This window comes from Prunus avium, chromosome 8 (assembly GCF_965620075.1).
Source record: "Prunus avium chromosome 8, drPruAviu1.hap1.1, whole genome shotgun sequence".
NCBI lineage: Eukaryota > Viridiplantae > Streptophyta > Magnoliopsida > Rosales > Rosaceae > Prunus > Prunus avium.
The window spans coordinates 10,303,226-10,328,509 of record NC_142291.1 but is presented as its reverse complement, the minus strand read 5'-3'; the positions used below and the strand labels follow the sequence as shown (position 1 = coordinate 10,328,509).

General features: G+C 45.0%; 10 non-coding genes and 8 pseudogenes across 10 annotated transcripts; all 18 read left to right on the top strand.

Moving 5' to 3' along the window:
* Positions 1-188: 188 nt before the first annotated feature.
* On the top strand, positions 189-307 carry LOC148291840 (5S ribosomal RNA). The gene has a single exon (XR_015827065.1). It is a non-coding gene; the product is annotated as a 5S ribosomal RNA (ribosomal RNA).
* A 753-nt stretch (positions 308-1,060) lies between these two features.
* Positions 1,061-1,176, top strand: LOC148291839 (5S ribosomal RNA; annotated as a pseudogene).
* A 751-nt stretch (positions 1,177-1,927) lies between these two features.
* LOC148291838 (5S ribosomal RNA) lies at positions 1,928-2,043 on the top strand (annotated as a pseudogene).
* A 751-nt stretch (positions 2,044-2,794) lies between these two features.
* LOC148291837 (5S ribosomal RNA) lies at positions 2,795-2,910 on the top strand. Its single transcript, XR_015827094.1, has one exon. It is a non-coding gene; the product is annotated as a 5S ribosomal RNA (ribosomal RNA).
* Positions 2,911-3,661: 751 nt separating this feature from the next.
* On the top strand, positions 3,662-3,777 carry LOC148291836 (5S ribosomal RNA; annotated as a pseudogene).
* Positions 3,778-4,528: 751 nt separating this feature from the next.
* Positions 4,529-4,644, top strand: LOC148291835 (5S ribosomal RNA). The gene has a single exon (XR_015827093.1). It is a non-coding gene; the product is annotated as a 5S ribosomal RNA (ribosomal RNA).
* A 751-nt stretch (positions 4,645-5,395) lies between these two features.
* LOC148291834 (5S ribosomal RNA) lies at positions 5,396-5,511 on the top strand (annotated as a pseudogene).
* Positions 5,512-6,262: 751 nt separating this feature from the next.
* LOC148291833 (5S ribosomal RNA) lies at positions 6,263-6,378 on the top strand. Its single transcript, XR_015827091.1, has one exon. It is a non-coding gene; the product is annotated as a 5S ribosomal RNA (ribosomal RNA).
* A 751-nt stretch (positions 6,379-7,129) lies between these two features.
* On the top strand, positions 7,130-7,245 carry LOC148291832 (5S ribosomal RNA; annotated as a pseudogene).
* A 751-nt stretch (positions 7,246-7,996) lies between these two features.
* Positions 7,997-8,112, top strand: LOC148291831 (5S ribosomal RNA). The gene has a single exon (XR_015827090.1). It is a non-coding gene; the product is annotated as a 5S ribosomal RNA (ribosomal RNA).
* Positions 8,113-8,863: 751 nt separating this feature from the next.
* LOC148291830 (5S ribosomal RNA) lies at positions 8,864-8,979 on the top strand (annotated as a pseudogene).
* A 751-nt stretch (positions 8,980-9,730) lies between these two features.
* Positions 9,731-9,846, top strand: LOC148291829 (5S ribosomal RNA). Its single transcript, XR_015827089.1, has one exon. It is a non-coding gene; the product is annotated as a 5S ribosomal RNA (ribosomal RNA).
* A 9,853-nt stretch (positions 9,847-19,699) lies between these two features.
* Positions 19,700-19,818, top strand: LOC148291828 (5S ribosomal RNA; annotated as a pseudogene).
* A 753-nt stretch (positions 19,819-20,571) lies between these two features.
* LOC148291827 (5S ribosomal RNA) lies at positions 20,572-20,690 on the top strand. The gene has a single exon (XR_015827000.1). It is a non-coding gene; the product is annotated as a 5S ribosomal RNA (ribosomal RNA).
* A 753-nt stretch (positions 20,691-21,443) lies between these two features.
* Positions 21,444-21,562, top strand: LOC148291826 (5S ribosomal RNA). The gene has a single exon (XR_015826822.1). It is a non-coding gene; the product is annotated as a 5S ribosomal RNA (ribosomal RNA).
* Positions 21,563-22,316: 754 nt separating this feature from the next.
* Positions 22,317-22,435, top strand: LOC148291825 (5S ribosomal RNA; annotated as a pseudogene).
* Positions 22,436-23,208: 773 nt separating this feature from the next.
* On the top strand, positions 23,209-23,327 carry LOC148291824 (5S ribosomal RNA). Its single transcript, XR_015826916.1, has one exon. It is a non-coding gene; the product is annotated as a 5S ribosomal RNA (ribosomal RNA).
* Positions 23,328-24,081: 754 nt separating this feature from the next.
* On the top strand, positions 24,082-24,200 carry LOC148291823 (5S ribosomal RNA). Its single transcript, XR_015826709.1, has one exon. It is a non-coding gene; the product is annotated as a 5S ribosomal RNA (ribosomal RNA).
* Positions 24,201-25,284: the final 1,084 nt, after the last annotated feature.

Here is a 25,284-nt window from a genome sequence, read left to right as displayed (position 1 = left end):
GTAAGGTAGGCCCCACAGCCGATCGGAACCGGCAGTTCGGCAGGCCTGCGCGCGACACGTGGTAGGGGTGGCGACGACAAGGCTTGACAGGCCATGCCATTTCATGCGGGGGGCGTTGGATAGCCAACCCATGGTCATATGGCATGGCTCAAACGTGGCTTATATACTTTTAGGCGTTATAAGCTAACGGATGAGATCATACCAACTCACATGCACCGGATCCCATCAGAACTCCGAAGTTAAGCGAGTTTGGGCGAGAGTAGTACTAGGATGGGTGACCTCCCGGGAAGTCCTCGTGTTGCATCCCTTCTTTTTTTGCCTTGTTGACGTTTCAATTGTCGTGGGCGTTTGCTTTCCGTCATCTTATTCATCTGGATGTCTTTGTTTTATCACGACCCCTTGGCGCAGCGTGACAATCGGGGCACACTATGATTAAATACTCCTAGAAAGCCTAGGATTGACGAAGGAATTAAAATAGGAAAATAACACAGTTACCAAAAACTTCAAAAACTGGATTTCGGGCTAGTAAACGACGTCGGATGCCCGAAAAAGCCCACGACTCATGGCAACGCAATGAGTTTTACTCGCGACGCCGTTGCCTTCGAATCGACGGTTCGTGGGCCCAATTCTGAGGTCGGAGCCCAGATCAGCGGTTTGCCCGATTTGCCGTTGCACGCGCGTCGGTCCAGCTCCTCTCCAATAACTTACGCCATCTGTCCTACATCACCCCGTGGAGCTCGTCTCCAATTAACCGGGCACCGCAAACGAACGAAAGCGAAAAAACAACAGGACTCGACGCCCACTGCTGAAATTATTGGGGTTGTTCTTAACGTTGTCAGTTTTTTTGTTTTTTTTGTTTTGGTTCAATTATCGTAAGGTAGGCCCCACAGCCGATCGGAACCGGCAGTTCGGCAGGCCTGCGCGCGACACATGGTAGGGGTGGCGACGACAAGGCCTGACAGGCCATGCCATTTCATGCGGGGGGCGTTGGATAGCCAACCCATGGTCATATGGCATGGCTCAAACGTGGCTTATATACTTTTAGGCGTTATAAGCTAACGGATGCGATCATACCAACTCACATGCACCGGATCCCATCAGAACTCCGAAGTTAAGCGAGTTTGGGCGAGCGTACTAGGACGGGTGACCTCCTGGGAAGTCCTCGTGTTGCATCCCTTCTTTTTTTGCCCTGTTGACGTTTCAATTGTCGTGGGTTTGCTTTCCGTTATCTTATTCATCTGGATGTCTTTTTTTTATCACGACCCCTTGGCGCAGCGTGACAATCGGGGCACACTATGATTAAATACTCCTAGAAAGCCTAGGATTGACGAAGGAATTAAAATAGGAAAATAACACAGTTACCAAAAACTTCAAAAACTGGATTTCGGGCTAGTAAACGACGTCGGATGCCCGAAAAAGCCCACGACTCATGGCAACGCAATGAGTTTTACTCGCGACGCCGTTGCCTTCGAATCGACGGTTCGTGGGCCCAATTCTGAGGTCGGAGCCCAGATCAGCGGTTTGCCCGATTTGCCGTTGCACGCGCGTCGGTCCAGCTCCTCTCCAATAACTTACGCAATCTGTCCTACATCACCCCGTGGAGCTCGTCTCCAATTAACCGGGCACCGCAAACGAACGAAAGCGAAAAAACAACAGGACTCGACGCCCACTGCCGAAATTATTGGGGTTGTTCTTAACGTTGTCAGTTTTTTTGTTTTTTTTGTTTTGGTTCAATTATCGTAAGGTAGGCCCAACAGCCGATCGGAACCGGCAGTTCGGCAGGCCTGCTCGCGACACATGGTAGGGGTGGCGACGACAAGGCCTGACAGGCCATGCCATTTCATGCGGGGGGCGTTGGATAGCCAACCCATGGTCATATGGCATGGCTCAAACGTGGCTTATATACTTTTAGGCGTTATAAGCTAACGGATGCGATCATACCAACTCACATGCACCGGATCCCATCAGAACTCCGAAGTTAAGCGAGTTTGGGCGAGCGTACTAGGACGGGTGACCTCCTGGGAAGTCCTCGTGTTGCATCCCTTCTTTTTTTGCCTTGTTGACGTTTCAATTGTCGTGGGTTTGCTTTCCGTCATCTTATTCATCTGGATGTCTTTTTTTTATCACGACCCCTTGGCGCAGCGTGACAATCGGGGCACACTATGATTAAATACTCCTAGAAAGCCTAGGATTGACGAAGGAATTAAAATAGGAAAATAACACAGTTACCAAAAACTTCAAAAACTGGATTTCGGGCTAGTAAACGACGTCGGATGCCCGAAAAAGCCCACGACTCATGGCAACGCAATGAGTTTTACTCGCGACGCCGTTGCCTTCGAATCGACGGTTCGTGGGCCCAATTCTGAGGTCGGAGCCCAGATCAGCGGTTTGCCCGATTTGCCGTTGCACGCGCGTCGGTCCAGCTCCTCTCCAATAACTTACGCAATCTGTCCTACATCACCCCGTGGAGCTCGTCTCCAATTAACCGGGCACCGCAAACGAACGAAAGCGAAAAAACAACAGGACTCGACGCCCACTGCCGAAATTATTGGGGTTGTTCTTAACGTTGTCAGTTTTTTTGTTTTTTTTGTTTTGGTTCAATTATCGTAAGGTAGGCCCCACAGCCGATCGGAACCGGCAGTTCGGCAGGCCTGCGCGCGACACATGGTAGGGGTGGCGACGACAAGGCCTGACAGGCCATGCCATTTCATGCGGGGGGCGTTGGATAGCCAACCCATGGTCATATGGCATGGCTCAAACGTGGCTTATATACTTTTAGGCGTTATAAGCTAACGGATGCGATCATACCAACTCACATGCACCGGATCCCATCAGAACTCCGAAGTTAAGCGAGTTTGGGCGAGCGTACTAGGATGGGTGACCTCCTGGGAAGTCCTCGTGTTGCATCCCTTCTTTTTTTGCCTTGTTGACGTTTCAATTGTCGTGGGTTTGCTTTCCGTCATCTTATTCATCTGGATGTCTTTTTTTTATCACGACCCCTTGGCGCAGCGTGACAATCGGGGCACACTATGATTAAATACTCCTAGAAAGCCTAGGATTGACGAAGGAATTAAAATAGGAAAATAACACAGTTACCAAAAACTTCAAAAACTGGATTTCGGGCTAGTAAACGACGTCGGATGCCCGAAAAAGCCCACGACTCATGGCAACGCGATGAGTTTTACTCGCGACGCCGTTGCCTTCGAATCGACGGTTCGTGGGCCCAATTCTGAGGTCGGAGCCCAGATCAGCGGTTTGCCCGATTTGCCGTTGCACGCGCGTCGGTCCAGCTCCTCTCCAATAACTTACGCAATCTGTCCTACATCACCCCGTGGAGTTCGTCTCCAATTAACCGGGCACCGCAAACGAACGAAAGCGAAAAAACAACAGGACTCGACGCCCACTGCCGAAATTATTGGGGTTGTTCTTAACGTTGTCAGTTTTTTTGTTTTTTTTGTTTTGGTTCAATTATCGTAAGGTAGGCCCCACAGCCGATCGGAACCGGCAGTTCGGCAGGCCTGCTCGCGACACATGGTAGGGGTGGCGACGACAAGGCCTGACAGGCCATGCCATTTCATGCGGGGGGCGTTGGATAGCCAACCCATGGTCATATGGCATGGCTCAAACGTGGCTTATATACTTTTAGGCGTTATAAGCTAACGGATGCGATCATACCAACTCACATGCACCGGATCCCATCAGAACTCCGAAGTTAAGCGAGTTTGGGCGAGCGTACTAGGACGGGTGACCTCCTGGGAAGTCCTCGTGTTGCATCCCTTCTTTTTTTGCCTTGTTGACGTTTCAATTGTCGTGGGTTTGCTTTCCGTTATCTTATTCATCTGGATGTCTTTTTTTTATCACGACCCCTTGGCGCAGCGTGACAATCGGGGCACACTATGATTAAATACTCCTAGAAAGCCTAGGATTGACGAAGGAATTAAAATAGGAAAATAACACAGTTACCAAAAACTTCAAAAACTGGATTTCGGGCTAGTAAACGACGTCGGATGCCCGAAAAAGCCCACGACTCATGGCAACGCAATGAGTTTTACTCGCGACGCCGTTGCCTTCGAATCGACGGTTCGTGGGCCCAATTCTGAGGTCGGAGCCCAGATCAGCGGTTTGCCCGATTTGCCGTTGCACGCGCGTCGGTCCAGCTCCTCTCCAATAACTTACGCAATCTGTCCTACATCACCCCGTGGAGCTCGTCTCCAATTAACCGGGCACCGCAAACGAACGAAAGCGAAAAAACAACAGGACTCGACGCCCACTGCCGAAATTATTGGGGTTGTTCTTAACGTTGTCAGTTTTTTTGTTTTTTTTGTTTTGGTTCAATTATCGTAAGGTAGGCCCCACAGCCGATCGGAACCGGCAGTTCGGCAGGCCTGCGCGCGACACATGGTAGGGGTGGCGACGACAAGGCCTGACAGGCCATGCCATTTCATGCGGGGGGCGTTGGATAGCCAACCCATGGTCATATGGCATGGCTCAAACGTGGCTTATATACTTTTAGGCGTTATAAGCTAACGGATGCGATCATACCAACTCACATGCACCGGATCCCATCAGAACTCCGAAGTTAAGCGAGTTTGGGCGAGCGTACTAGGATGGGTGACCTCCTGGGAAGTCCTCGTGTTGCATCCCTTCTTTTTTTGCCTTGTTGACGTTTCAATTGTCGTGGGTTTGCTTTCCGTCATCTTATTCATCTGGATGTCTTTTTTTTATCACGACCCCTTGGCGCAGCGTGACAATCGGGGCACACTATGATTAAATACTCCTAGAAAGCCTAGGATTGACGAAGGAATTAAAATAGGAAAATAACACAGTTACCAAAAACTTCAAAAACTGGATTTCGGGCTAGTAAACGACGTCGGATGCCCGAAAAAGCCCACGACTCATGGCAACGCGATGAGTTTTACTCGCGACGCCGTTGCCTTCGAATCGACGGTTCGTGGGCCCAATTCTGAGGTCGGAGCCCAGATCAGCGGTTTGCCCGATTTGCCGTTGCACGCGCGTCGGTCCAGCTCCTCTCCAATAACTTACGCAATCTGTCCTACATCACCCCGTGGAGTTCGTCTCCAATTAACCGGGCACCGCAAACGAACGAAAGCGAAAAAACAACAGGACTCGACGCCCACTGCCGAAATTATTGGGGTTGTTCTTAACGTTGTCAGTTTTTTTGTTTTTTTTGTTTTGGTTCAATTATCGTAAGGTAGGCCCCACAGCCGATCGGAACCGGCAGTTCGGCAGGCCTGCTCGCGACACATGGTAGGGGTGGCGACGACAAGGCCTGACAGGCCATGCCATTTCATGCGGGGGGCGTTGGATAGCCAACCCATGGTCATATGGCATGGCTCAAACGTGGCTTATATACTTTTAGGCGTTATAAGCTAACGGATGCGATCATACCAACTCACATGCACCGGATCCCATCAGAACTCCGAAGTTAAGCGAGTTTGGGCGAGCGTACTAGGACGGGTGACCTCCTGGGAAGTCCTCGTGTTGCATCCCTTCTTTTTTTGCCTTGTTGACGTTTCAATTGTCGTGGGTTTGCTTTCCGTTATCTTATTCATCTGGATGTCTTTTTTTTATCACGACCCCTTGGCGCAGCGTGACAATCGGGGCACACTATGATTAAATACTCCTAGAAAGCCTAGGATTGACGAAGGAATTAAAATAGGAAAATAACACAGTTACCAAAAACTTCAAAAACTGGATTTCGGGCTAGTAAACGACGTCGGATGCCCGAAAAAGCCCACGACTCATGGCAACGCAATGAGTTTTACTCGCGACGCCGTTGCCTTCGAATCGACGGTTCGTGGGCCCAATTCTGAGGTCGGAGCCCAGATCAGCGGTTTGCCCGATTTGCCGTTGCACGCGCGTCGGTCCAGCTCCTCTCCAATAACTTACGCAATCTGTCCTACATCACCCCGTGGAGCTCGTCTCCAATTAACCGGGCACCGCAAACGAACGAAAGCGAAAAAACAACAGGACTCGACGCCCACTGCCGAAATTATTGGGGTTGTTCTTAACGTTGTCAGTTTTTTTGTTTTTTTTGTTTTGGTTCAATTATCGTAAGGTAGGCCCCACAGCCGATCGGAACCGGCAGTTCGGCAGGCCTGCGCGCGACACATGGTAGGGGTGGCGACGACAAGGCCTGACAGGCCATGCCATTTCATGCGGGGGGCGTTGGATAGCCAACCCATGGTCATATGGCATGGCTCAAACGTGGCTTATATACTTTTAGGCGTTATAAGCTAACGGATGCGATCATACCAACTCACATGCACCGGATCCCATCAGAACTCCGAAGTTAAGCGAGTTTGGGCGAGCGTACTAGGATGGGTGACCTCCTGGGAAGTCCTCGTGTTGCATCCCTTCTTTTTTTGCCTTGTTGACGTTTCAATTGTCGTGGGTTTGCTTTCCGTCATCTTATTCATCTGGATGTCTTTTTTTTATCACGACCCCTTGGCGCAGCGTGACAATCGGGGCACACTATGATTAAATACTCCTAGAAAGCCTAGGATTGACGAAGGAATTAAAATAGGAAAATAACACAGTTACCAAAAACTTCAAAAACTGGATTTCGGGCTAGTAAACGACGTCGGATGCCCGAAAAAGCCCACGACTCATGGCAACGCGATGAGTTTTACTCGCGACGCCGTTGCCTTCGAATCGACGGTTCGTGGGCCCAATTCTGAGGTCGGAGCCCAGATCAGCGGTTTGCCCGATTTGCCGTTGCACGCGCGTCGGTCCAGCTCCTCTCCAATAACTTACGCAATCTGTCCTACATCACCCCGTGGAGTTCGTCTCCAATTAACCGGGCACCGCAAACGAACGAAAGCGAAAAAACAACAGGACTCGACGCCCACTGCCGAAATTATTGGGGTTGTTCTTAACGTTGTCAGTTTTTTTGTTTTTTTTGTTTTGGTTCAATTATCGTAAGGTAGGCCCCACAGCCGATCGGAACCGGCAGTTCGGCAGGCCTGCTCGCGACACATGGTAGGGGTGGCGACGACAAGGCCTGACAGGCCATGCCATTTCATGCGGGGGGCGTTGGATAGCCAACCCATGGTCATATGGCATGGCTCAAACGTGGCTTATATACTTTTAGGCGTTATAAGCTAACGGATGCGATCATACCAACTCACATGCACCGGATCCCATCAGAACTCCGAAGTTAAGCGAGTTTGGGCGAGCGTACTAGGACGGGTGACCTCCTGGGAAGTCCTCGTGTTGCATCCCTTCTTTTTTTGCCTTGTTGACGTTTCAATTGTCGTGGGTTTGCTTTCCGTTATCTTATTCATCTGGATGTCTTTTTTTTATCACGACCCCTTGGCGCAGCGTGACAATCGGGGCACACTATGATTAAATACTCCTAGAAAGCCTAGGATTGACGAAGGAATTAAAATAGGAAAATAACACAGTTACCAAAAACTTCAAAAACTGGATTTCGGGCTAGTAAACGACGTCGGATGCCCGAAAAAGCCCACGACTCATGGCAACGCAATGAGTTTTACTCGCGACGCCGTTGCCTTCGAATCGACGGTTCGTGGGCCCAATTCTGAGGTCGGAGCCCAGATCAGCGGTTTGCCCGATTTGCCGTTGCACGCGCGTCGGTCCAGCTCCTCTCCAATAACTTACGCAATCTGTCCTACATCACCCCGTGGAGCTCGTCTCCAATTAACCGGGCACCGCAAACGAACGAAAGCGAAAAAACAACAGGACTCGACGCCCACTGCCGAAATTATTGGGGTTGTTCTTAACGTTGTCAGTTTTTTTGTTTTTTTTGTTTTGGTTCAATTATCGTAAGGTAGGCCCCACAGCCGATCGGAACCGGCAGTTCGGCAGGCCTGCGCGCGACACATGGTAGGGGTGGCGACGACAAGGCCTGACAGGCCATGCCATTTCATGCGGGGGGCGTTGGATAGCCAACCCATGGTCATATGGCATGGCTCAAACGTGGCTTATATACTTTTAGGCGTTATAAGCTAACGGATGCGATCATACCAACTCACATGCACCGGATCCCATCAGAACTCCGAAGTTAAGCGAGTTTGGGCGAGCGTACTAGGATGGGTGACCTCCTGGGAAGTCCTCGTGTTGCATCCCTTCTTTTTTTGCCTTGTTGACGTTTCAATTGTCGTGGGTTTGCTTTCCGTCATCTTATTCATCTGGATGTCTTTTTTTTATCACGACCCCTTGGCGCAGCGTGACAATCGGGGCACACTATGATTAAATACTCCTAGAAAGCCTAGGATTGACGAAGGAATTAAAATAGGAAAATAACACAGTTACCAAAAACTTCAAAAACTGGATTTCGGGCTAGTAAACGACGTCGGATGCCCGAAAAAGCCCACGACTCATGGCAACGCGATGAGTTTTACTCGCGACGCCGTTGCCTTCGAATCGACGGTTCGTGGGCCCAATTCTGAGGTCGGAGCCCAGATCAGCGGTTTGCCCGATTTGCCGTTGCACGCGCGTCGGTCCAGCTCCTCTCCAATAACTTACGCAATCTGTCCTACATCACCCCGTGGAGTTCGTCTCCAATTAACCGGGCACCGCAAACGAACGAAAGCGAAAAAACAACAGGACTCGACGCCCACTGCCGAAATTATTGGGGTTGTTCTTAACGTTGTCAGTTTTTTTGTTTTTTTTGTTTTGGTTCAATTATCGTAAGGTAGGCCCCACAGCCGATCGGAACCGGCAGTTCGGCAGGCCTGCTCGCGACACATGGTAGGGGTGGCGACGACAAGGCCTGACAGGCCATGCCATTTCATGCGGGGGGCGTTGGATAGCCAACCCATGGTCATATGGCATGGCTCAAACGTGGCTTATATACTTTTAGGCGTTATAAGCTAACGGATGCGATCATACCAACTCACATGCACCGGATCCCATCAGAACTCCGAAGTTAAGCGAGTTTGGGCGAGCGTACTAGGACGGGTGACCTCCTGGGAAGTCCTCGTGTTGCATCCCTTCTTTTTTTGCCTTGTTGACGTTTCAATTGTCGTGGGTTTGCTTTCCGTTATCTTATTCATCTGGATGTCTTTTTTTTATCACGACCCCTTGGCGCAGCGTGACAATCGGGGCACACTATGATTAAATACTCCTAGAAAGCCTAGGATTGACGAAGGAATTAAAATAGGAAAATAACACAGTTACCAAAAACTTCAAAAACTGGATTTCGGGCTAGTAAACGACGTCGGATGCCCGAAAAAGCCCACGACTCATGGCAACGCAATGAGTTTTACTCGCGACGCCGTTGCCTTCGAATCGACGGTTCGTGGGCCCAATTCTGAGGTCGGAGCCCAGATCAGCGGTTTGCCCGATTTGCCGTTGCACGCGCGTCGGTCCAGCTCCTCTCCAATAACTTACGCAATCTGTCCTACATCACCCCGTGGAGCTCGTCTCCAATTAACCGGGCACCGCAAACGAACGAAAGCGAAAAAACAACAGGACTCGACGCCCACTGCCGAAATTATTGGGGTTGTTCTTAACGTTGTCAGTTTTTTTGTTTTTTTTGTTTTGGTTCAATTATCGTAAGGTAGGCCCCACAGCCGATCGGAACCGGCAGTTCGGCAGGCCTGCGCGCGACACATGGTAGGGGTGGCGACGACAAGGCCTGACAGGCCATGCCATTTCATGCGGGGGGCGTTGGATAGCCAACCCATGGTCATATGGCATGGCTCAAACGTGGCTTATATACTTTTAGGCGTTATAAGCTAACGGATGCGATCATACCAACTCACATGCACCGGATCCCATCAGAACTCCGAAGTTAAGCGAGTTTGGGCGAGCGTACTAGGATGGGTGACCTCCTGGGAAGTCCTCGTGTTGCATCCCTTCTTTTTTTGCCTTGTTGACGTTTCAATTGTCGTGGGTTTGCTTTCCGTCATCTTATTCATCTGGATGTCTTTTTTTTATCACGACCCCTTGGCGCAGCGTGACAATCGGGGCACACTATGATTAAATACTCCTAGAAAGCCTAGGATTGACGAAGGAATTAAAATAGGAAAATAACACAGTTACCAAAAACTTCAAAAACTGGATTTCGGGCTAGTAAACGACGTCGGATGCCCGAAAAAGCCCACGACTCATGGCAACGCAATGAGTTTTACTCGCGACGCCGTTGCCTTCGAATCGACGGTTCGTAGGCCCAATTCTGAGGTCGGAGCCTGATCGGTTCATAATTGTATATCATTTTGTACCCTTCTAGCTTATGATTTGGTTATGTTTTTGAGTTAAACTTGTGCTTTTAATCCTTTTTGTGTTTATCTTTCAGTTCATTGAGCTTTAGGTAATAATGATGGCTTTAGAGAGCATAATTCATGCAATTCAAGCATGTTAAGGCCTAATTTGGATGAATGGATGAAGAGCTTAAAGACAAACTCATTTGGGCTACAGCCCCCTGCCAGTCCAGTTCCGTAGGTCATATTGCAAGCTTTGTTTCAACCACCTACATAGCTCGAATGAGGCCACATTCTTCATGAAAGTTGTTCCAATTGGTGTGTACTATAACATATCCGAAATTCAGCCCCATCGGATAAATCTGGAGTCCGTTACCTAGCAAACACCGAACCATGCTCAGGATGGATCTTATCAGCGCGGAAAATGAGTTAGCAATTTGTTTCGGCCTTAACTTCTTCCTCCGACCTTGGATTGGCCCAAATAACATATGGCTGGAAAGAAGACATTCTGAACTTCAATTTCGAGTGCTTAAAGTCCTAATTTGATTAAGAGAAGCCCAAGTTGTAAGCCCTTGAAGTTGCTGGTCATGCTGACCTCAGCATGTGCTGGTTGGATGCTTGGTCATGGTGAGCTAGGTATGAGCTATCATTTCTGGTTGGAAGCTTGGTCATGGTGACATGAAGATGAGCTAGGGCTGCTGGTGGGATCTATTGGTGAAGTGCATCAACCAATTCAAGATTTTCTAATACAAGTGCATCACCCAATTTAGATTTTCTAATACAAGTGCATCAACCATTTCAGATTTTATAAAACAAGTGTTGTATGCATTAGCCATATTGAATTCAGATTTTCACTTCCCCTAGGCCTATAAATAGGGAAGTTCTCTAAGCTTGTAAACACACCCCAAGGGGGGGAGCTCTCAAACACTTCTCTAGAGCTCCCTCCCCTTCTCTCCCTCAAATTCTCTTAGTTTCTCTTTCTAGTTTTCAATTGTTATAATGAGATCTTTGTGCTGAAATTTTCCTTTAAGTCTTTCCAAGTTCTACTTTAATTTTCATTGTTATGTAAATTCTTTTCTTTAGTTTCAAGTTTGATTAGTTTCCAAGTTTCAATTATGATTTTTGTTCTTATTCATTATGCTTATAAGTTAATATGCTAGTTTGAATGATTGATCACCATTTAGGCTTGCATGTTAGCTATCTTGGTTTGAATTAAGAGTAGACACCATACTTTAATTCGAATTGAACTATGAATAGGAAGAGTATGTATGGACATTCGACAACAGGGATTAGATACATGCTTGGTTGTTTAAATTGTTCTTCTATGCTTAATGGGTTCCTAATGCTTAATTTTAGGTTAGACAACAAATGATCAAATTAGGGAATTAGGAACACAAGGTTATGACCACACACCATGGCTTAATCATACTTTAGCTAGAATCAATCCATTAATCTAAATTGAACTTGGGAACTTATTTGCTTGAGTTACTTATTTCTTTCATCCTTGTTTTATGTTCTTTGTTTTTGTTTCTATTTTGTGTAGGGAAACTAAATTGGATCATTCAATCACCAATCCCTGTGGAATCGACCTCGCACTTACATATGCTATACTACCAACGGTTCGTGCACTTGCGAGTATCACAAGTTGAGGATGCAACTGAATCCATTTTGGTGCAGCTGTATCTACGCAACAAGTTTTTGGCGCCGTTGCCGGGGATCGGTAACATTGTTTGATTCTATTTGGCTTTCCTACTTTATTTTATTTGTTTTTCTTAACTAGACAATTTCTTGTTTTAAAGTTAATGACGTTAATGGACAAGTTGTGTTTGTAGTCCAACAGAAAAGGACAATTGCCCAACAAGCAAGAGAACTGGGTTTAAGTCCCAGCTTACACAACCCATTGGTGCTTGTTGCTTTGAAACATGGAATTGGATGTGTGTTGATTTTCCTTTTCATTTTAGTTTTTATTTCCTAATCCTTTAATTCTATTTCAAGTTTTCTATGTTTGTTTTAGCAATTTATTATAGCTCAATAATAAATGGAGAGAGATGGCAACCTCAATCATAAGAATGGGAAGTGTGGAGCAGTGGGAGAAGTCGCGACCTCCAAGTGCATCCATGCTCGACCTAATCGCTTCAAGGGGGAGCATTTCAATCCTTTCTCTTCTTTGAATTCTGTTTATTTTCGTAGTTGTTTTTGCCTTTTGGTCCTCGTTGAGTTCTTTGTTTTTCTATGCTGAATCCAACCATATAAAGAACGTAAAATTTAGACTTGCGGTTGGAAAGTTATAGCCTAAAAACTGAACAGAGGTCGAAGCTGAAAAACATAGAAACGAATCTGTCCAAATGGTGATAAACAGGTGATAGAAAGTGCTGTTTGTTTTTTTTTCTTTGGTTTCTTGGTTTGTTTCTTTTAGTACAATAATTTATATCGTTTGTTTGAGTTTGTTTATAGTACTTAGTTCATTTTCATTTATGGTTTGTTGTTTCATTTTATCTTAATTTGTTTTTATTTCTTATCTTAAAAATTTTAAAATTAAAAAAAAAAAAAGATTTTTCATATGAGCCGACTTATGGTAACCCCAGTGAGCACTTCCGTTAATACAGTGTCTAGGAGTTCTTTAGGCGACACCTTCGGTGTCTAAGAAGTTTGGGTTTTAAGCGGGACTATTGTGACCCCTCCAACCTTCCCGGATCCCCTGGCTGTGTTTTCTGAGGCCCTTAACTGGTCATCCGTGAGTTGCTTGTATATTCGTGTGTTTTTAAATTAAGTTTTCTTTATTTTCTTTGTTTTCTTTTCTGTTGAGTCTTCGTTTTTGTTTTGTTTCTGTTTTTGTTTTGTTATGTTAGTTTATTTATTTATTTACGTGGTATGGTTAGTTAGTTTATTTCTGAGTGTTAAAACACATTTTTATTTCAAACGCTGCATTAAAAAAAAAAAAAACAAACCCAAAAAAAAAAAAAAAAAAAAAAAAAAACTTCTTCTTCTTCTTCTTCTTCTTCATCTTCATCATCATCATGGCTTGCCTCTATTTTCTCGCACTTGTAGAATCTGCAGCAGCTCCACATGGTCCTCATTTTTTCTCTGCAGTGCTTCCACGTGCTGATTGGCACAGTAGAGCCGCTTCTGCAAGTCCGCCACCATAGCCTTCAAGGAAGCTATTTCCTCGCTCATCGCGGCACACTCCCTTGTCCTCGCCAGTAATCGCATGCCCAAATTGGTAGCGGAGACCGCGTGGAGCACAGTTAAATTGTGGGACTCCTCTACCGCTGCCTTATCAGACCTCTGTGCCACATGCAGATGATCTGTCGGAGTGAGCTTGCTACTAATCATGCCTCCTAGCAGCACTGCTCTGTTCGACAGTGCCTCAGAAAAGTTCGGTATTGCCTCAGCAAAGTTTGAGGCCGTGCCGTGATGATATGAAGAGTTTGGAAAGACAGTGTTTGGAGGAGCCCTTGTCTGGGCATTCGGTGGTGCAAGTGAGAGCTCAAGGTTGAGATCATCAAGGTGAGTGCATGAGGATGCCATTTTTTTTTTTCTGTTTATGGATTTTTTGATGTTTTTCCTTGAGTTGCAGGAAGAAATGCTGGGTATCATCCGCTTGTAGAGGTGTGGTTTAAATAGACATATACTGATGAGAGAGAGCCAACACCATTTCGGATTTCCCGGGCATGCTCGACCTAATCGCTTCAAGGGGGAGCACCTTTACTTTACTTTTTTTTTTTTTTTTCCTCCGTGTTTTCTGGTGTTTAATGTTTTTGCCCGTTACTTTCATTTTCTAGTGCTTTGTGTTTTTGCCTTTCCCTTTCGGCTATCATCTTTGTCTTATTTTAGTTAGGGAAATGTGTTTTCTTTTCCGTTTGTCGTCTTTGTTTTATTTTAGTTGGGAAGTGTGTTTTCTTTTTCTTTTTCTTTTTCTTTCTGCAACCTTACTCTTTTATTTCCGAAACAAAATAACGAAAATACAAAAACAACAAAATAAAATAAAAACAACAATAATGCAGTAGGAAATCATTTCTTCTCGGTGCTTGGTGTCTCGACCATTGGAGCTTTGAGTTTGGCCCTCTGGCTGTCCTCTTCTGGGGCTTCACGCACAGCTTCTTGGGGCTCATCACTTGAGCTCCCAAAGATCGCAATCTTAGCTTGAGCGTAACTACTCTCGCGATCTGCTTGTTTGCGTTTACCCGGTCGGTCTAGGTCCTCCAGCTGTTTTCGCATGTCGCGAGAGTACAACTCTACCATTTTTGATAGGTTTTTATTCTCGTCCCGCAATACTTCTAGCTGGTGTCGATTCACCTCCACTATCCTTGACCTCTCCCTTTTCAAGCTTTTTATAGCAGTCTGACACTCCTCAACCATACTTCGCTCCACCGCCAACTGACCTTTCAGCACCTCTACCTCATGGGACTTCGCAAGTAGGCGATGACCCAAACTTGCGACTGTTGCCGTACTCTGCACGCTCAGTGCTAGGGCATCGCTCACGACCCGGTTGTCATCCCTTGTCCCCAGAACACGTATATCTTTAGGAGTCACTAAATTTCTAGCCACTCCAATGGCAACATCGTTGTCCAGGAGTATTGAGTCAGTTACTGTCACAGGCCCCCGTGCGGAAGCAAAGTAGGGCATCCATACTGGTGCCGCTGCTTGGCCTCGTGTCTGAGTCGGTGGAGCTAGGTTGAGATCCAACGAAAATGGGTAGTTAGAGGCCATTTGATTTCTCACTCTCTTTTCTTCTTTCTTTCTTTTCTCTTTTGTGTGTTTCTGAGTTTGCGTTTTTTTTTTTCACCCTTTCTTATAGACTTAGTCTTTGACAAACCCTAGCCATTACAGCATCTGAGCATTTTCTGAATCTCCAGCATTCCCTGAGTCCCACAACCTTCTCGCCTTCCAACCATACCCAACTCATTTATCACGACGTGTCTTTTCTGAACGAACGCGTTCAGTAAAGTCTTCGCGCCTTTCCATGAGCCCGTAATTTTTGCTTGTGGAGTCTGCGGCGCCTCTATGCGTCGACACGTGTCTCGCCTTGTCTGTTGGTCCCTTACACTGAACCGAGACATCATGACCCATGTTAAAATCCCGCTCTTTGTGTTGCTAATCACGGTTCGATAGTTTGTTTTTACAAAACTAAATAATAATAAAAAGCCGGAATTGAAAACAAATTGTGGGTCGGGTTTCACTTTAGTTTGGGTTTCAAAGTGGGTTAAATTCACCGTGGTTTGTGTTTCGAAATTGTGGGCTTTGGGCTTCAAAATTTTTTTGGGTTTCAGAATTGTGTGATTAGGGTTTACTGTTTCATTTTTTTTTTGTTTGTTTGTTTGTGTTGTAATTTTTATTTTATAATTATTTTGTTTTTGTTTTCTTTTGTGATTTTGTGATTTTTTTTTATTTGCTTTAATACCTTTCATTTGTTGTTATGACATTGTTTGTGGCTAATTTTTAAACATTGAGGACAATGTTCATTTCTAGGTTTGGGGGTATTGGAGTTTAGCATGTAAAATTGGTTTTTCCTTAATTTAATTAAATTTTTTTTTTATTTGCTTGTTTTTATTTTTTTATTTTGTTAAGTCTTGCTTTTATTTTGATTTTGATTTTGATTTTGATTTTGATTTTATTCACTTTCCGAACACATTTGATGAGATTGTGATAAATGTTTGCATGACTTAAATGAAAATTGAATTTTTTTTTTTTTTTATTTTTTTTTCCTTGTAAATTTTTATTGTAAAAAAAAAAAAATTTAATTAATTGATTAATTTGGCATCGTTCTAGCATGATATGTTCGAAACCTTCTTTGCACTTGCCATTTGTTTCATAATTCTCCAATTAAAGGATTTGCATGACCCAAAGAATTGTATCAAGCATAAATTAGACTTATATAACCATAAATGTGAGCTTTTGAGCCTTGTGCTTCATTTCATGAGTGTTATACACATACTCTTATTTTCTTGTCATCAAAGTTGTTGTTTGATCTCATTATTCATTGATTTGGTTGAACACTTAAAAGTCATTAATTCTTATGCAATTTGATTTCATGACATTTAAGAAGTGATATTAAGGCCCTCTTTGGATCGTTTGTGCCTTTCAAGCTAACCTTATGCATGCTTAAGCATGATTTTCCATTGTTAACCATTTTGAGCCTACATGTAAACCTTTTCTTTCATTTTACCAATTATATTTCCTCGCCTTAGCCCGAAAAACAAGAATTTACCTTTCTAAGGAACTCATGAGCTCTAATTCGGATGTGTTTTTCATGCTAAGTTTGGGAAGGGATATTACATAAAGAAGAAAAAAAAAATTCACTCAATTGGTGAAAGAAAAGAAAAGAAAAGAGAAAAAATTGTGATTAAGTGGTGGTTGAATGAAATTTCATTTTTGGGTTTCATTTTTGGGCCTTCAAAATAATTTGGTGTTTGGAAAGGAGTTTGAATCAATGTAAATGAAGGTATAAGGAGTTTTGATCATGTAAAAGAAAAAAATCTAATCGTGATGATTCGAAGTCTTGTAAACAATTATTTTATGCTCTTACATTTTGAGTTCCTTGGACTTTGTATTATCCATACCTTTCATTTCTCACTCACCTTACACCCTTGGCCCCATTACAACCTATAATAAAGACCTAAATTGATCTTAAATGTCATATGGTTGAATTGCATGCATTTTCTTACTTTTAAGTATTTGGCATCCTTCTTGAGATCATATTAATGCAAGTTCTTCATCTTTCTATTTCGAGTTAAGTCTTTATGGTTTAACTCTAATCTCATGTTTATAACTGAGTGTTGCATTATAGCCCTCTTCTGAGTGATTCATTTGTGAGAGGACAACTTTGGTGAGATTTGAAGTTGAATTTGTGCTTTGTATGATTTTTGAAATTGTGTGAAAACTAAGATTGGGGAATTTGTTGCATTTGGCTATCACACTAATACACTTTGAACATGTTATGTTTTGAACTTTGCCGCCTTGTAAATAATGTCTAAAATTGAGTTTTTATTGTTAAAATTTTTGAGTTATGTGCATGAGTCATTTCTCTTCAGAAAATGTTCGGAAAGATTGTTTTGAGTTTTATTTTTATTTCTTTTATTTTTGTTTTTGTTTTTGTAATTATTTTTGTTTTTGTTTTTGCTTAAGGACTAACAAATCTATTAAGTTTTCTAACCATTTTGTTTTGTAGAGTTAGAAAAACGTTTGTGGGTATCGTATCTGTTAAACCCTCAGGAGACACAACTCCTCCTACTAGGGATGCCTAGAGGTTTAAAGGCTTGTTGCATTCGCTCAATGCAATCGAGTTACCTACGAAAGTGGTCTAGTTAACTTCTTGTTTTGTTTTTAACTTTGTTTTGTGTTGTTTTGCTCGAGGACTAGCAAAATCTAGGTTTGGGGGTATTTGATCGGTTCATAATTGTATATCATTTTGTACCCTTCTAGCTTATGATTTGGTTATGTTTTTGAGTTAAACTTGTGCTTTTAATCCTTTTTGTGTTTATCTTTCAGTTCATTGAGCTTTAGGTAATAATGATGGCTTTAGAGATCATAATTCATGCAATTCAAGCATGTTAAGGCCTAATTTGGATGAATGGATGAAGAGCTTAAAGACAAACTCATTTTGGCTACAGCCCCCTGCCAGTCCAGTTCCGTAGGTCATATTGCAAGCTTTGTTTCAACCACCTACATAGCTCGAATGAGGCCACATTCTTCATGAAAGTTGTTCCAATTGGTGTTTACTATAACATATCCAAAATTCAGCCCCATTGGATAAATCTGGAGTCCGTTACCTAGCAAACACAGAACCATGCTCAGGATGGATCTTATCAGCGCGGAAAATGAGTTAGCAATTTGTTTCGGCCTTAACTTCTTCCTCCGACCTTGGATTGGCCCAAATAACATATGGCTGGAAAGAAGACATTCTGAACTTCAATTTCGAGTGCTTAAAGTCCTAATTTGATTAAGATAAGCCCAAGTTGTAAGCCCTTGAAGTTGCTGGTCATGCTGACCTCAGCATGTGCTGGTTGGATGCTTGGTCATGGTGAGCTAGGTATGAGCTATCATTTCTGGTTGGAAGCTTGGTCATGGTGACATGAAGATGAGCTAGGGCTGCTGGTGGGATCTATTGGTGAAGTGCATCAACCAATTCAAGATTTTCTAATACAAGTGCATCACCCAATTTAGATTTTCTAATACAAGTGCATCAACCATTTCAGATTTTATAAAACAAGTGTTGTATGCATTAGCCATATTGAATTCAGATTTTCACTTCCCCTAGGCCTATAAATAGGGAAGTTCTCTAAGCTTGTAAACACACCCCAAGGGGGGGAGCTCTCAAACACTTCTCTAGAGCTCCCTTCCCTTCTCTCCCTCAAATTCTCTTAGTTTCTCTTTCTAGTTTTCAATTGTTATAATGAGATCTTTGTGCTGAAATTTTCCTTTAAGTCTTTCCAAGTTCTACTTTAATTTTCATTGTTATGTAAATTCTTTTCTTTAGTTTCAAGTTTGATTAGTTTCCAAGTTTCAATTATGATTTTTGTTCTTATTCATTATGCTTATAAGTTAATATGCTAGTTTGAATGATTGATCACCATTTAGGCTTGCATGTTAGCTATCTTGGTTTGAATTAAGAGTAGACACCATACTTTAATTCGAATTGAACTATGAATAGGAAGAGTATGTATGGACATTCGATAACAGGGATTAGATACATGCTTGGTTGTTTAAATTGTTCTTCTATGCTTAATGGGTTCCTAATGCTTAATTTTAGGTTAGACAACAAATGATCAAATTAGGGAATTAGGAACACAAGGTTATGACCACACACCATGGCTTAATCATACTTTAGCTAGAATCAATCCATTAATCTAAATTGAACTCGGGAACTTATTTGCTTGAGTTACTTATTTCTTTCTTCCTTGTTTTATGTTCTTTGTTTTTGTTTCTATTTTGTGTAGGGAAACTAAATTGGATCATTCAATCACCAATCCCTGTGGAATCGACCTCGCACTTACATATGCTATACTACCAACGGTTCGTGCACTTGCGAGTATCACAAGTTGAGGATGCAACTGAATCCATTTTGGTGCAGCTGTATCTACGCAACAGAGCCCAGATCAGCGGTTTGCCCGATTTGACGTTGCACGCGCGTCGGTCCAGCTCCTCTCCAATAACTTACGCCATCTGTCCTACATCACCCCGTGGAGCTCGTCTCCAATTAACCGGGCACCGCAAACGAACGAAAGCGAAAAAACAACAGGACTCGACGCCCACTGCCGAAATTATTGGGGTTGTTCTTAACATTGTCAGTTTTTTTGTTTTTTTTGTTTTGGTTCAATTATCGTAAGGTAGGCCCCACAGCCGATCGGAACCGGCAGTTCGGCAGGCCTGCGTGCGACACATGGTAAGGGTGGCGACGACAAGGCTTGACAGGCCATGCCATTTCATGCGGGGGGCGTTGGATAGCCAACCCATGGTCATATGGCATGGCTCAAACGTGGCTTATATACTTTTAGGCGTTATAAGCTAACGGATGCGATCACACCAACTCACATGCACCGGATCCCATCAGAACTCCGAAGTTAAGCGAGTTTGGGGTAGACTAGTACTAGGATGGGTGACCTCCTGGGAAGTCCTCGTGTTGCATCCCTTCTTTTTTTGCCTTGTTGACGTTTAAATTGTCGTGGGCGTTTGCTTTCCGTCATCTTATTCATCTGGATGTCTTTGTTTTAACACGACCCCTTGGCGCAGCGTGACAATCGGGGCACACTATGATTAAATACTCCTAGAAAGCCTAGGATTAACGAAGGAATTAAAATAGGAAAATAACACAGTTACCAAAAACTTCAAAAATTGGATTTCGGGCTAGTAAACGACGTCGGATGCCCGAAAAAGCCCACGACTCATGGCACCGCAATGAGTTTTACTCGCGACGCCATTGCCTTCGAATCGACGGTTCGTAGGCCCAATTCTGAGGTCGGAGCCCAGATCAGCGGTTTGCCCGATTTGCCGTTGCACGCGCGTCGGTCCAGCTCCTCTCCAATAACTTACGCCATCTGTCCTACATCACCCCGTGGAGCTCGTCTCCAATTAACCGGGCACCGCAAACGAACGAAAGCGAAAAAACAACAGGACTCGACGCCCACTGCCGAAATTATTGGGGTTGTTCTTAACGTTGTCAGTTTTTTTGTTTTTTTTGTTTTGGTTCAATTATCGTAAGGTAGGCCCCACAGCCGATCGGAACCGGCAGTTCGGTAGGCCTGCGCGCGACACATGGTAAGGGTGGCGACGACAAGGCTTGAAAGGCCATGCCATTTCATGCGGGGGGCGTTGGATAGCCAACCCATGGTCATATGGCATGGCTCAAACGTGGCTTATATACTTTTAGGCGTTATAAGCTAACGGATGCAATCATACCAACTCACATGCACCGGATCCCATCAGAACTCCGAAGTTAAGCGAGTTTGGGCGAGAGTAGTTCTAGGATGGGTGACCTCCTGGGAAGTACTCGTGTTGCATCCCTTCTTTTTTTGCCTTGTTGACGTTTCAATTGTCGTGGGCGTTTGCTTTCCGTCATCTTATTCAACTGGATGTCTTTGTTTTATCACGACCCCTTGGCGCAGCGTGACAATCGGGGCACACTATGATTAAATACTCCTAGAAAGCCTAGAATTAACGAAGGAATTAAAATAGGAAAATAACACAGTTACCAAAAACTTCAAAAACTGGATTTCGGGCTAGTAAACAACGTCGGATGCCCGAAAAAGCCCACGACTCATGGCAACGCAATGAGTTTTACTCGCGACGCCGTTGCCTTCGAATCGACGGTTCGTGGGCCCAATTCTGAGGTCGGAGCCCAGATTAGCGGTTTGCCCGATTTGCCGTTGCACGCGCGTCGGTCCAGCTCCTCTCCAATAACTTACACCATCTGTCCTACATCACCCCGTGGAGCTCGTCTCCAATTAACCGGGCACCACAAACGAACGAAAGCGAAAAAACAACAGGACTCGACGCCCACTGCCGAAATTATTGGGGTTGTTCTTAACGTTGTCAGTTTTTTTGTTTTTTTTGTTTTGGTTCAATTATCGTAAGGTAGGCCCCACCGCCGATCGGAACCGGCATTTCGGCAGGCCTGCGCGCGACACATTGTAAGGGTGGCGACGACAAGGCTTGACAGGCCATGCCATTTCATGTGGGGGGCGTTGGATAGCCAACCCATGGTCATATGGCATGGCTCAAACGTGGCTTATATACTTTTAGGCGTTATAAGCTAACGGATGCGATCACACCAACTCACATGCACCGGATCCCATCAGAACTCCGAAGTTAAGCGAGTTTGGGCGAGAGTAGTACTAGGATGGGTGACCGCCTGGGAAGTCCTCGTGTTGCATCCCTTCTTTTTTTGCCTTGTTGACGTTTCAATTGTCGTGGGCGTTTGCTTTCCGTCATCTTATTCGTCTGGATGTCTTTGTTTTATCACGACCCCGTGGCGCAGCGTGACAATCGGGGCACACTATGATTAAATACTCCTAGAAAGCCTAGGATTAACGAAGGAATTAAAATAGGAAAATAACACAGTTACCAAAAACTTCAAAAACTGGATTTCGGGATAGTAAACGACGTCGGATGCCCGAAAAAGTCCACGACTCATGGCAGCGCTATGAGTTTTACTCGCGTCGCCGTTGCCTTCGAATCGACGGTTCGTGGGCCCAATTCTGAGGTCGGAGCCCAGATCAGCGGTTTGCCCGATTTGCCGTTGCACGCGCGTCGGTCCAGCTCCTCTCCAATAACTTACGCCATCTGTCCTACATCACCCCGTCGAGCTCGTCTCCAATTAACCGGGCACCGCAAACGAACGAAAGCGAAAAAACAACAGGACTCGACGCCCACTGCCGAAATTATTGGGGTTGTTCTTAACGTTGTCAGTTTTTTTGTTTTTTTTTGTTTTGGTTCAATTAGCGTAAGGTAGGCCCCACAGCCGATCGCAACCGGCAGTTCGGCAGGCCTGCGCGCGACACATGGTAGGGGTGGCGACGACAAGGCCTGACAGGCCATGCCATTTCATGCGGGGGGCGTTGGATAGCCAACCCATGGTCATATGGCATGGCTCAAACGTGGCTTATATACTTTTAGGCGTTATAAGCTAACAAATGCGATCATAACAACTCACACGCACCGGATCCCATCAGAACTCCGAAGTTAAGCGAGTTTGGGCGAGAGTAGTACTAAGATGGGTGACCTCCTGGGAAGTCCTCGTGTTGCATCCCTTCTTTTTTTGCCTTGTTGACGTTTCAATTGTCGTGGGCGTTTGCTTTCCGTCATCTTATTCGTCTGGATGTCTTTGTTTTATCACGACCCCGTGGCGCAGCGTGACAATCGGGGCACACTATGATTAAATACTCCTAGAAAGCCTAGGATTAACGAAGGAATTAAAATAGGAAAATAACACAGTTACCAAAAACTTCAAAAACTGGATTTCGGGCTAGTAAACGACGTCGGATGCCCGAAAAAGCCCACGACTCATGGCATCGCAATGAGTTTTACTCGCGACGCCGTTGCCTTCGAATCGACGGTTCGTGGGCCCAATTCTGAGGTCGGAGCCCAGATCAGCGGTTTGCCCGATTTGCCGTTGCACGCGCGTCGGTCCAGCTCCTCTCCAATAACTTACGCCATCTGTCCTACATCACCCGTGGAGCTCGTTTCCAATTAACCGGGCACCGCAAACGAACGAAAGCGAAAAAACAACAGGACTCGACGCCGACTGCCGAAATTGTTGGGGTTGTTCTTAACGTTGTCAGTTTTTTTGTTTTTTTTTGTTTTGGTTCAATTATCGTAAGGTAGGCCCCACAGCCGATCGGAACCGGCAGTTCGGCAGGCCTGCGCGCGACACATATTAGGGGTGGCGACGACAAGGCCTGACAGGCCATGCCATTTCATGCGACGGCATCCCATTTCATGCGGGGGGCGTTGGATAGCCAACCCATGGTCATATGGCATGGCTCAAACGTGGCTTATATACTTTTAGGCGTTATAAGCTAACGGATGCGATCATATCAACTCACATGCACCGGATCCCATCAGAACTCCGAAGTGAAGCGAGTTTGGGCGAGAGTAGTACTAGGATGGGTGACCTCCTGGGAAGTCCTCGTGTTGCATCCCTTCTTTTTTTGCCTTGTTGACGTTTCAATTGTCGTGGGCGTTTGCTTTCCGTCATCTTATTCATCTGGATGTCTTTGTTTTATCACGACCCCGTGGCGCAGCGTGACAATCGGGGCACACTATGATTAAATACTCCTAGAAAGCCTAGGATTAACGAAGGAATTAAAATAGGAAAATAACACAGTTACCAAAAACTTCAAAAACTGGATTTCGGGCTAGTAAACGACGTCGGATGCCCGAAAAAGTCCACGACTCATGGCAGCGCTATGAGTTTTACTCGCGTCGCCGTTGCCTTCGAATCGACGGTTCGTGGGCCCAATTCTGAGGTCGGAGCCCAGATCAGCGGTTTGCCCGATTTGCCGTTGCACGCGCGTCGGTCCAGCTCCTCTCCAATAACTTACGCCATCTGTCCTACATCACCCAGTGGAGCTCGTCTCCAATTAACCGGGCACCGCAAACGAACGAAAGCGAAAAAACAACAGGACTCGACGCCCACTGCCGAAATTATTGGGGTTGTTCTTAACGTTGTCAGTTTTTTTGTTTTTTTTTGTTTTGGTTCAATTATCGTAAGGTAGGCCCCACAGCCGATCGGAACCGGCAGTTCGGCAGGCCTGCGCGCGACACATGGTAGGGGTGGCGACGACAAGGCCTGACAGGCCATGCCATTTCATGCGGGGGGCGTTGGATAGCCAACCCATGGTCATATGGCATGGCTCAAACGTGGCTTATATACTTTTAGGCGTTATAAGCTAACGGATGCGATCATACCAACTCACATGCACCGGATCCCATCAGAACTCCGAAGTCAAGCGAGTTTGGGCGAGAGTAGTACTAGGATGGGTGACCTCCTGGGAAGTCCTCGTGTTGCATCCCTTCTTTTTTTGCCTTGTTGACGTTTCAATTGTCGTGGGCGTTTGCTTTCCGTTAGAGCTGGCAAACGGGTCGTTTTAACGGGTTTCGGGTCGTTAACGGGTTAATCCGTTTTCTTAACGGGTTGACACGAACACGACCCGTTAAGTTAACGGGTGACAAATACTAGACCCAAACACGACCCGTTACAATTCGCGAATATCCGACACGACCCGTTAACCCGTTAAGAATAAACCAGAAAGAAAAAAAAAAAAAAAAAAAACTATCACAGCTTCTCTACCAACACGCCTTCTCTGTCTTTTTTCCCCCAAACCCCAACCCTAACTTTTCTTCCCTCTTTCCCTCTTCATTTCAGTCCTCTCACCCCAAAACAGTATATATCTCTCTCTCACAGATATCTTAAAAACTTAACAACTAAATAAATTGAGGAAGAAAGAAAATTCAAAATTAACTGAGAGAACCAAAACCAACAACTCTAGAATCAATCACCCTCTGTGGACCGACCTAGATACCTCCTCCTTGATCCCTGGTGGCTGGGTTGGCGAAGTCATCCCTGGTGGCTGGGTTGGCGGAGTCTATTGAGTGGAGAGAAGAAGAGCAAAAGAGAATCTTGACAAAAAGATAGCAGAAGAGAAAAAGAGAAGAACAGAGCAGAAGAGAAGAACGAGAGGAAGAAGAAAAAGGAAAAGGGGAAAGAAGAAAAAGACAAAAAGGTAAGAAGAAAAAGACACGGAAAGAAGAAAGAAAAGGGGAAGAAGAAAAGAAAAGAAAAATATTTTGCAAAATTACAAAATTAACCTTCTTAACGGGTGGTAACGGGTTAACCCGTTTTCGACCCGAAACGACCCGTTAGCTTAACGGGTGGCTAACGGGTTCACCCGTTTTCAACCCGACCCAATAAGCTCAACCCAAATACTGATAATTTCGTGCGAATTCGTGTCGTGTTAACGGGTCGTGTGCAATATTGCCGGGTCTACTTTCCGTCATCTTATTCATCTGGATGTCTTTGTTTTATCACGACCCCGTGGCGCAGCGTGACAATCGGGGCACACTATGATTAAATACTCCTAGAAAGCCTAGGATTAAC